Source organism: Dipodomys spectabilis, unplaced genomic scaffold, assembly GCF_019054845.1.
Source record: "Dipodomys spectabilis isolate Male_0828 unplaced genomic scaffold, ASM1905484v1 ptg000030l, whole genome shotgun sequence".
In the NCBI taxonomy this organism is placed as follows: Eukaryota; Metazoa; Chordata; class Mammalia; order Rodentia; family Heteromyidae; genus Dipodomys; species Dipodomys spectabilis.
In genome coordinates, this window is record NW_024870707.1 from 242,839 (window position 1) to 252,551 (window position 9,713).

At 49.7% G+C, this 9,713-nt stretch overlaps 1 protein-coding gene across 2 annotated transcripts in view; it reads left to right on the forward strand.

Moving 5' to 3' along the window:
- The window catches only part of Cry2 (cryptochrome circadian regulator 2), a 32,279-nt gene extending 23,310 nt beyond the window's left edge, over positions 1-8,969 (forward strand). For both annotated transcript variants that reach the window (XM_042675919.1, XM_042675917.1), the window contains exon 12: positions 6,746-8,969. The gene's annotated coding sequence lies outside the window, so the exon portion shown is untranslated. The remainder of the gene's footprint in view (positions 1-6,745) is intronic.
- The last annotated feature ends 744 nt before the right edge of the window (positions 8,970-9,713 follow it).

The following is a 9,713-nucleotide window of genomic DNA, read 5'->3' on the forward strand; positions in this document are numbered from 1 at the left end:
GTAGAGCTGTGGCTCAGAGTAGTGGAGCACTAGCCTTGAGCAAAAAAAGCTCAGGGACAGCACCCAGGTCCTGGGCACCACCAAAAAAGAAAACTCTATCATCCTGATTGAAATACCTTCCAAAACTTAAAAGGAAATTTAAAAACCAAAGCCATTTGACATGTTGGCCTACCAAAGAGAAGAAAAAGGAATGTTTTGGTTGTTTTGGGTTTTAGTACTTTCTTCCTTAACGGGTGGTCAAATCCAACAGGAAGAAGTTAGGTGGCAGTATAAGCTCCAGTCAGCATTCCCCTGCAGACTGTGTTATGTAGGTAGCCACTAGAGGGCAGCACTGAGCTTCTGGATGTGGAAGCGGGCTGTGCAGTGCTGGCTCAGCCACTGAGGACCAGAGGCCCAACCTCCCATCAGCTGTAGCTTTTCTATCCACTCCTCCATTACACCTTTTCCCACACCAGGGCTGCAGCTCTGCACTTCCAAGACAGAGATCATCTTTACATCTTTTCTGGAAGCCTCCTGAATGTCATAAAAAACAAAAAAGGAAAAATAAAACGAACCTACCCTGTTTTTTCCTTCACTGACACAGGAAAGGCTTTTTATTACTCCTCTCTTCAGGAAAATGTAGACTGCTGTCCTATCTGAGTCGTTGTGTCAGGCTGCTCCTGACACACCTGTCTGCGTCAGTAGATAGGAGGGGCTTTTTTTTCTATGGAAGTTTCCTTCGTCAGGGCCATCCTTTTGAGTATCTAGGGTTGTTTGCTCAGCAAGACCCACTGCCTTGACCAGGCTTTCTGACGTGGACTGCCAGTGGACAGCTTGTACTATCTTATCCCTGGGAGTTGGTACTATACACAACTGTAGATAACTATTCCCTCAGCTATCTATCGCTCAGCTCTATGATACCAAGCAGAATGCCTTCAATATAATTCTGAAACTTGCCAGCCAGTGCTCTGATTTCAAGTAAGATCAAAGAACAGAGAATGTGGCTTAGTGGTGGAATGCTTGCCTAGCATGCATGAAGCCCTGGGTTTGATTCCTCATTACCATGTAATCAGAAAAAGCCGGAAAGGCCTCTGTGGCTTAAGTGGTAGAGTGCTAGCCTTGAGCAAAAGCAGCTCAGGGACAGTGCCCAGGCCAAATTCAAGCCCCAGAACTGGAAAAAAAAAGAAAAAGAAAAAAAGAAGAACAGGGATGTTAGTTGTATGAGTAAAGATTGCTTAGTAGCTAATGGTATCCAGTTCAGCATGAAATTGTTGTCAACAGAAGTGTGAGGAACAAGGAGTAGAAAACTAAACATGACACAAGTTGGGTGCGGGTGGCTCCCATCTAATAGGAGGCTGAGATCTGAGATCCTTGATCACAGCTGTCCTGGACAGAAAAAGTCCAAGAGACTTTTATCTGCAATTAACTAGAAAAAAAAAAATCCCAGCTGGTAGAGAACTGAGTTTGAGCAAAAAACCCAAGTGAGAGCTCAAGGTTCTGAGTTCAAGCCCTAGCATTGTCACAAATAGTAAAGTGCCGCATTCAGGTGAAACCAGTGTCATCTTGTGCGTGCTTCTGTGTTGTATGTTCAGTCAGTGCTGGGCCACAGCACTGCTCTGAGGCAGAAGTTGATGGAGCTTTATACTGACAGGAGGTGACCTCTCTCCTGCCCTGTTTAGTCATGTGACTTTGAGAGGCTGTAGGCATGAGGGGTGAATGACCATTCTTTTCCAACTTGAACATTCCATCCTGGGCTTTGAGGTCTCTTAGCTCTGAGCTCTATGGCTTTGTGGTTCTGGAAGTCCAACTCTTCTGGCTTGTGACACGATATAGGATAAACAGTCATTTACAGTTGAAACTGGTACTGTACAAAAACACATTGGGTGTCTAGATTTAATGCTCACCTCCAGTCCACACCAGCGAATGTTCTGCATCTAGTTTGGTTTTTTAATGTTTGCTAAACTGAAAACAAACCAGCTTCCAAAGAGCTCTCCTGTCAGCTGCTTCTCCATAATCCCCAGAGCTGCTGACTGTTCAGGATTCCACTGGCCTTGAATTGTGCACAGATGGCCCTCATTGGTCCAATTATTTTAGCATGGAAGGACAGCCCACATGATCCATTTGTCCTTCTGCAGGTACATGGTAACCCATGGAGAGAAGTCCCGCTGAGTGTAGAAAGTTCATGGCCGAGGAGCCCCTTTCTCCTCCCCGGCCTGCCCAGACCTCACGTGTGGGATCTCTTCACTGCCACTTTGACACTTGTTTAGTTGTCCTCCTGGCATGTGACAGGCCCCGACAGTCTATTAAATTCAGAAAAGATCCCAGCCTCTGTGCTCTACACTCAGGCCCAAGTCTGCACCCAATTCCTGCTACTGTGGCTGTGAGGCCTCTCCCCTTACCCCCCTAAGTGGTCCCGTCTCTCCATCTCCATTCCTGACCTAGACGTGAGAAGGAAGAACTCAGTGTCCACCAGCACTGAATACAGAGTTGCTCTCCTGGACTCTTTGGTGCAGGAAAGGAAGGGTGTGGTTGGAAGCATAAGACTAAGTTGAGAACAACAGCTTGTGCTCCAAGGAGCTCCGTGCAACTCTGGACTAACTGGGTCCTGGTTTGGAAGCCAATCGCTGGCCCACTGCCTTTCTCATACTCTTACATGGTATGGGAGGGGAAGCCCTGAGGGCCGGATACAGCCTTCAGAGCCTCTTGCAGTCCTCCCATGACTCCCACTTTATAGATCCTATTTGCACAAGGTCATGTGTGCATGCTAGCACACACCCCTCAGGCTGGGGGCCTGAGAAGGGCATGGCCAGTTGTTGCCTCCTGGTAGCATCTGAGGAATAGGAAAGGCTGTGAGGGCAAAGGTACGAAGAGACTGTCCTAACACGGGGGGCAGAGGTAGGCAGTCATTAGCTTCCTTGTCATTTTAGCTGCCGCTTTTCATGACAGGTGGAGATAGAAGACCACCAAGAGGCTGGCTTTCCAGTGCCCGTTTTATGAGTTGATTTCCCCTCCATGTCATACCCCTGGCTGCCTTCCTTTGCCTGTAGTGCTACTTCATCACTGTCCTGCAAGGCTCATTTGATTTCCCTCACCCCTTTTTCTGCAGACACCTGCCCTAGCTTGAAAAGAGAAACACCGTTGACTTGCTTTCTTCTAAACCTCTGTGCTCTCTGATAGTGGCTTTGAGCAGTGAGTGAGACGTGAGTGACTAGGGCTTGTCTGAGGTCAGCCCACAGCACTTGCAGTCCAGAGCCTGCCCAAGGTAACAGAGCATCCACCTGGCTGCTCCTTAGCGCCCACCTCGCCGTTGAGACATTGGTCCCAAACCCTTTGTGGGTTCCCTGACTTTGGAGAGGCCAATGGAAGGGGGAGCCTCTCCCCCAGAACATGCACATGTCCAAGAGAATGCAGTCTTACAATTTGCAACCACAGGGATGGAACTGGAAAGCATCCTGTTAAGTAAAATAAGCCAGGCCTAGAAAGACAAAATGCCCCGTGATCTCACTCACATGGGGAATGTTAAGAAAAGGTTGATCAGAGAAGCTGGGAAGAATTGGAGGGTGTGGGTGGACAGGGAGCAATTGACCAACAGGACTAAGTTGTAAGTAGATAGAGATAAAAGGTTCTGATTGTCCTGTAGACACTTATGTACTGTGTATTTCAAAAACCTAGAAGAAGGGATAAGCAACATACAGCGTATACATATGCCACATATACATGAATACATGGCACCCCGTAATATACTATTACAATTTGTATGTACTCATAAGCCAGGGGCCAGTGGCTTACACCTATAATCCTAGCTACACAGGAAGCCAGCCCAGGCAGGAAAGTTTCTTACCTCTAATTAGCCAGCAGAAAGCTGAAAGTGGAGGTTTGGCTCAAGTGGTAGAACACCAGCCTTGAGGGGCTGGGAAGGTGGCTTAGTGGTAGAGCACTCGCCTTGTGTGCCTTAGGCCCTGGGTTCGATTCCTCAGTACCACATAAGCAAAAAGAAAAAAGCCAGAAAGTGGCGCTGTGGCTCAAGTGGTAGAGCGCTAGCCTTGAGCTGAAGAGCTGAGGGACAGCGCCCAGGCCAGAGTTCAGGCCCCACGACCGACAAAAAAAAAAAAAAAAAAGAACAAAAGCTAAGGGACATCCACCCTAAATTGGAGTGCCAGGGAATATATATGTATAGAGGTGTGTGTGTGTGTGTGTGTGTGTGTGTGTGCGTGCGTGCGTGCGTGCGTGCGTGCGTGTGTGTGTGTGTTCCATGCCCATATCTCCATGCCAATAACTGTAGAGTCTTCACAAACTGTTCTTTCTGCCTGTCCTTAACACTTCTGAAGATTTGCGAACAAGCTCTTGTTCTAGGGAATAATCTACAAGCAGCTTTTGTCTCTTCTAAGTTCTGAAGATGGAGACAACTAGAGCTGGAGGACCCATAGTGGCATATGCTCCAATAGGAAATTACTGATTCTCTCTCAGAGAGTACTTGCCTGTGGTTTCACAGGGCCAGCTCTCTGTAGAACACATACTCACTGTCTGTGTGCTTCAGCACACTAACAAGTGTGTTTATTTGTAGTGAAAATATGGCTATTACAGGACTTGCTAAAAGGGGGAAATGGTTGAAAGTAGGAACGAGGCCTTCAGAACTGACCCATTTAGGTTCTCACTCTCACTTTGGCTGTCCATCTCACCCAGCCCCTAAGAAAATTATCATCCACATACAGTCTGCTTCAGATTTAGCATGTGCTGGAAGACTGATGTAGGAGACATGGTTCCCATGCCTCTGTGTATGTGTGAGCACATGCACACACCCAAGTCCTGGGGCTTGAACTCAGGGCCTGGGAACTATCCCTGAGCTTTCTTACTCAAGGCTAACACTCTACAACTTTTGAGTCACAGCACCACTTCTGGCTTTCCGGTGGCTAGTTGACAATAAGAGTCTCACAGACTTTCCTGCCCAGGCTAGCTTTGAACCAAGATCCTCAGATCTCAGCCTCCTGAGTAGCTAGGATTATAGGCGTGAGCCACTGGTGCCTGATGTCATGCTTGCGAGACTTCTAAGAGCATTTGTCCTTTTGTTGTAACATTTTAACGTCCATTTATGTTGCTTAGATATTAGTTTTTATGCCACTGTGTTGTTTCTTCTTTCTACATTCTCTAAAAGTCTTAGTGAGGAATGCTGCATATAAAGATTCTTACTAATTTACAGAAGCCATAGCAACACAGGTTTTGGAATTAGAAAGACCTGGGATCCCTGTCTTGGCTCTGCCACTTATAAGTGAGTGTGTTTGTCTTGCTGAAAATGGGGCCATATCTTCAGGGTTAATGGACTGCAAACTGTGTTGGTTTGTAACAGCTGCCTTAACAAAGTACCTCAGACTGGCAGCTTCCACAGACACAACTGTACAGCTCATGGGGTCTCCATTTGGCTTGTAGATAGATGCCTTCTCCCTGTGTCTTTACATAGTCTGGGTCTATATCTCCTCTTTGTTCTGGTTTAGGGGTTACCCCAATATTTTCTTTTTCTTTTTCTTTTTTTTTGGGGGGGGGTCCAGTAGTGGGGCCTGAACTCTGGGCCTGGGCACTGTCCCACAGCTCTTCAGCTCAAGGCTAGCGCTCTACCACTTGAGCCACAGAGCCACTTCCAGCTTTTTTCTTTTTGCTTATGTGGTGCTTAGGAATCGAACCCAGGGCCTCATGCATGCAAGGCAAGCGCTCTACCACTGAGCCACCTTCCCAGCCCCTCACCCTCATATTTTCATATTCTAAAATACTGGGGCTAAGTCTTACATATATGAATGGGGACATGAGTCAGCCTGAGCACCATTGTGGAACACCGACCCACAGCAGGCCAAGTGAGTCTGTGAGTGTTGCATGCCCCACCTTGCCAGCATTCTGGCTGTAGAGACTTAGAGTCTCTGCAGGCTCAGGCATAAGAAACCTCCTTACACAGGCAAGCCAGTCTCAAAACCTATTCTCACCGATGAGGCCGTTTATTCTCTTGCCCCGGATTCAGGATCTTAATACACATTTAAAATGAGTCATGCTGGTGTCTGCTCACCTTTCTGTCCCCTCCCCCAATCTTCTAGCTCTGTAATAGGGTTTTTTTTTTTATCTGTACATAGAAATTTGCTTACCACTGGGCACCAGTGGTTCAAACCTGCAATCCTAGCTATTCGAGGCTAAGATCTGAGGATCATGGTTCAAAGCCAGACCAGGGAGAAAAGTCCCCATGAGACTCTTATGTCCAATTAGCCAATAAAACTGGAAGTGGAGCTGTGGCTCAAGTGGTAAAGCGCTAGCCTTGAACACAGAGAGGCTCAGGGACAGCAGCCAGGCCCTGAGTTCAAGCTCCATAAACAAAGGAAAGAAGGAAGGCAGGGAGGAAGGGAGGGAGGCAGGGAGGGAAGGATAATTGCTCACCTGCTAAATCTAGACTCAGTCATGTCTAGCTTCTGTTGATTCTCCCATCTCCAGAAGCAGCTGATGTGCTCCCATCATATGTGAGCAAGTGTCACCCAAGGCTTTAAGTGATTGTTACATAGCATTGTCCTCTCTGCTGAACTTGGCCCTGGTGATTTGTCCGCAGGGTGCTCATCTTGTGCTCACACTACATAGATGCAACTACCTGTTCTCAAGAACTGTGGTCTGGGCAGTACAGGATGAGCCTCCCCAGCTCCCATTCTGAGTGTCCCCAGAGAAGCAGCAGAGGTGCTCATGTCTCCGGGCAACTGAACATCCTCCTGAATGCTCCTTTGCACTTGTTTTTCTCTTCCAGCTGCAGAGTCCTAGCTCCGTGAGCAAAGCCTGGGTGCCCAAGCAGCCACCACAGCCACAGAGTGCAACCTACAGAGAAGCCGATTGCTGACCAAGAGAGAGCAAGCGTGTGTGTGCGTGTGTGCAGAGGAAGGAGTGGTGTGCTGTGTGCGTGTGCATGCATCTGTTTACACTCTCATGATCCTGAGTGCTGCCTAGGCGGGGGGAGTACCTGGAGCACGCCTCCCAGTGGGCACTTCTTCCTAGCCTACAGACTTGAGCCCAGAAGTCATGGCGCTAATCTTCAGCCTAGATCTGCCCTGAGAGCCCCCTTGTCCTAATAGGACATGGCAGTAGGACCTTAGCTGGGATTCTGGCATCCGCTCCCATCCTCACATCCCACTGAGGAGTCAGAGGACTAGATTTGGGCTCTGTCCAAAGTGTGGGATTCTAGAGGCATCCACTGAATCCCCATTTTCTGACCCTGGGAAGCTGGTTTGCTGGAGTAGGCAGATTTGTCCAGACTTAACCACAATCCCTGTCATCTTATTCTAAATCCCTGCCCCTGGTGCCACAGACTCTTCCATGGACATTTGTGATAAGCACGAGGCTGTAGACAGAGCTGGGAAGGTTCCTCCATCATACAGCGTGTACCCAGGTACCTGTCATGAGTGTGCCAGCACTACAGAGACACCCAAGACAGCACACCCACCTTTTCAGGCTTTGAACCTAGGGAGAGAAGCAGAATCTCAGCTCTCACTGTTCCTTCCCCAGAAGCTTTGAGGTAGTCTCCATCTAGCCAGGAGCTGCAAAGGGCAGGGTCAGAGTGGGTACGTCTGCCCGGAGTAGACCAGATCCTGATGGCTTATGCCCCTCTGACTCCTCTGGCCACACTCCAAGGCACCACAGTGCCCCAACATAGACAGCTGACACCAGTCAGGAAAGAGGGCCAGGCTTTGTTCTATAGCCTTCCATGGCCTGCCCTTTACTTCTCAGCACCCAAGCTGCTATGTCAGCTATCCAGTAGCCAAGGTCTCGGGCAGAGGAGTGGGCACTGCTAGGGGCAGTTGGCAGAAGAGAATATATCCAGCACACCCTCCCTCCCGAAGCAGCAGTGGGAGGTCTGGTCAGGGAAGCAGAGCCTTGTATTCCAGGAGGGCCTGTCCTCCCGCCTCTCCCTCCCACGTCCACAGGCCCATGTGGAGAAAGCAATCCTGAAAAGAAAGGACTGTGGTCAACCAGAGCAAGTCTTCCTTCCACCCCCGTGGCCTGCACTTGAGCCACTCTGTGTGTGTGTGTGTGTGTGTGTGTGCGTGCGTGCGTGCGTGCGTGCGTGCGTGCGTGCGTGTGTGTGTGTGTGTGTGTGTCTACGTCTACCCATAAAGCTCAAAGGCTAATTCCTGTTTAGATTGTTCTCACGTATAACATTAAGCTGGCCTCTGGGCCTTTTCCTCTCTACCTCCCCTGTGACCTTTCCTAGCCTCAGAGCTGTTCACCCCCTGGCCCTCTTTGTCCTCTGTCCTCAGCCAGGACGAGGGGCCAGGCTCCTGTCTCCTACAACTGTCCAGCATATTGTCAGGGTTCTTCCTGAGATGTCCCCAGGTTTTTTTCAGCAGAGACCTGCTTTTAGAGTCCAACTGTTGTGTTTGTCATCTCACCTAGTATGTCCCAAGGCCATGTGGGAAACAAACACAGGTGATGAGGTGGATGCAGAGCGTTGTGGTAGGGTCTTCCCTCTGCCCTCAGCTCCCGCCAGGGAGGAGTGGGGGGGTCTTGCCAGGGGGAGAGGACTGCACATGAAGGGTCAGCCTGCTGAGGGTCAGGGCTGAGGGCTACATTCAGTTCTTACTGAGAAGTGCCTTCAACCCCTGGGATGACTTTCCTGCCTGTTCAATGATGACACTCTTCCCTGACAAGCAAGTTGGCAAGGCCACCCCACCCTCCACTATTGCTGGAGTGCTGGCCTGTTTCCAGGATGGCTTCAGTGGAACAAAGCAGTCCTGTCCCAAAGCTATGGGGCACAGTGTGCAGGGGCCAGGGGCTCCAGCAGCTTCATGCCTCCCTTCTAGCCCAAGTGACTCTGGAGCTGCCACAGGACAGACAGTACCCCGAATCCTGCTCCAAGGGCCAGCATGGGGAAGAGATGGTCGCAGAAAAAAATGCACTTTATAGGGTTTTTTTCTTCTATTGCTGCAAAAGTGTTTTTCCCACAGTTTGTGAATATTCATTTGTTTTATAAATGTCTGATCCTGTCTAAGTTAAGCTGTGTTGTCAGTCTCATGAGGATCTGGGGACCAGGGGCTGAGGGATGTTTCTGGCCAGACCACCTTGCTTCTGCTGGGGCTGGAAGCCTCTTCCTCCTTGGAGACAGACTTAAGGCCAGCTCCCAGTGGCAGGTCCAGAGCTGGGGTCAGTTGGGAGAACAGTGCAGAACACACTGGGCTAGACCAGTTTCTGAGCTCTGCTCTGTGGCTGGGCCTTCAACCCACCCTTCACCCTATGTAGCCACTGCATGCAGCAGTGCGGTGAGGGGCAAGTTGAAATCTGCCACAGCCACACCTGAGGCCTGGGTGCTGGCTTTGTCTTAGGCCATCTGGCCAGAGTTCCATGTGCATGGCTGTCCTGCAGGGAAAGGGACCAGGCAAAGCCAAAGCCATTCAAAAACCCCCAATCAGCCCTGCTGAGAGAGGAAGAGGAGGGGCTTGACCCAGCTCCTCCTTGGATCTGCTTTGAAGTATGTGCTGACCTCCTTCCCACCAAGATCTGAGCTGGTGCGCACCCCCCCCCCCCACCCCCCGCTTCTTAAGGCATTTTGTGTGGTTTTGGTTGAACCTGGGAGCATAAGGTTCTGGAAGAAGGAGCTGTCTTACACAGAAATGTACACCTGACTCCTAAGAGTGTGTCTGAGCTGACACAAGCAGCCATTCTCATTAGCCATGTTAATTAGGCACGACTGCTTTCTTGGGAGGAAAAGGCAGGCACCACAGTAG